Below are 1,577 nucleotides of genomic sequence, written 5' to 3'. Positions count from 1 at the left end.
TTTCTGCAAGGGCAATAGAGTTCCAAGTTTCTCTCCCCTCTTAATAGGACCTTTATACTTAATTGACTTAATGTAGAACATTTTGACACAAAAACCTAAAAGAGAATAAGTATAATTATTTATCTGGGCTTTAGTAACCTTAGATTTGTAATTCAAAAATAAGAAATATACAAAAAAGAAATAAAGTTGAAGGAACTCAGGAGAGGAATAGATGAAAGTGACAGAATGATATTACAAAGGAAGACTAAATTGCAGGAAGCCAAAGGAAGAATAGATTTAAAGGAAACATTAATAAAGACATTGAAGAATAATAGTGGGAAAATACTAGCTAGTTAGAAAAAGTGAATGATTCCTTAAGGCTGGGCATGGCGGCTCCTGCCCGCAATCCCAGCACTTTTGAGAGGTGAAGGCTGGCAGATCATATGAGGTTAGAAGTTTGAGACCAGCTGGGTCGACATTGTGAAACGCTGTCTCTACTAAAAGTACAACAAAATTAGCTGGGCATGGTGGCCGGCCCCTGTAATACCAGTTGCTCAGGAGGCTGAGCTAGGGGAATCGCTTGAACCTGGAAGGTGGAGGTTGCAGTGAGCCAAGGTCACGCCATGGCACTCCAGCCTGGGTGACAGACTGAGACTCTGTCTCAAAAAAAAAAAAAAAAAAAAAAGTGAAACCTGAACAATGTTACCTCCAAGACATATTCTAATAAATGATTGGACTTTATGAATGAAGAGAAATGGAAATAACTGGAACAAAAATACAAACCTTCCTAAATATCAAAGAACTAAAAAGGCAAAGACCCAAGTAGAGAAACAGAGTATAATACAATAATTATAAAAGAAAATGATGGTATTGGGTACACATATAAGAGTCATGTGAATGGGCTTATCTCATATATGAAAAACGTCCTGTTGGGTTAAAAAGCAAACCCCAGTTTTATGTTGTATGGAATAAAACACGGCGACTGAAAATGATGAAAGTGAAGAGCTGGACAAAGATGTGCCAAGCAAATGGACAAAGATTTGCCAAGCAATAAGAATGCAAGGGCTATCGTCCTGTTACCAGAGACTGGAATTCAGGCCAAAAGACACTGAAACAAGACAAAGGAAGAGAATGTCAGAGGGTAAATGCCACAAGTCACAATGAAGATATAACAGTTACAACTATCCATGCAGTAAATAACACAAGTCATCTATATACAGCAGAGGCCACAAGGTGCCAAGAGACACAGATAGAAACTCACCAATAACAGGAGACTTTAATACACTGCCGGCACTGAGCACCAGTCAAGCGGGCATAAAAATAAGACTAAAATTATGCTGTCCAATATGGTGCCACTAGCCACACGTGATCATTCAGCACTTGAAAGGTAGTTAATTTGAATTGAGATGTGCTGTAATGGTAAAGTATACAATGGATTTTGAAGACTTAGTATTTAAAAATGTAAAAGAGCTCAATAATTACATATTGATATAATATTTTGAAAACCTGACTGAGTTAAATAAAATATTAAAATACCATGTTTCTTTTTACTTCTTTACTATGGCTACTAGAAAATTTAAAATGATCTGTATGACTTG

This window comes from Sapajus apella, unplaced genomic scaffold (genome assembly GCF_009761245.1).
Source record: "Sapajus apella isolate SASKATOON/1434 unplaced genomic scaffold, GSC_monkey_1.0 scaffold5517, whole genome shotgun sequence".
Classification (NCBI taxonomy): domain Eukaryota; kingdom Metazoa; phylum Chordata; class Mammalia; order Primates; family Cebidae; genus Sapajus; species Sapajus apella.
This window is presented reverse-complemented; position numbering follows the sequence as displayed.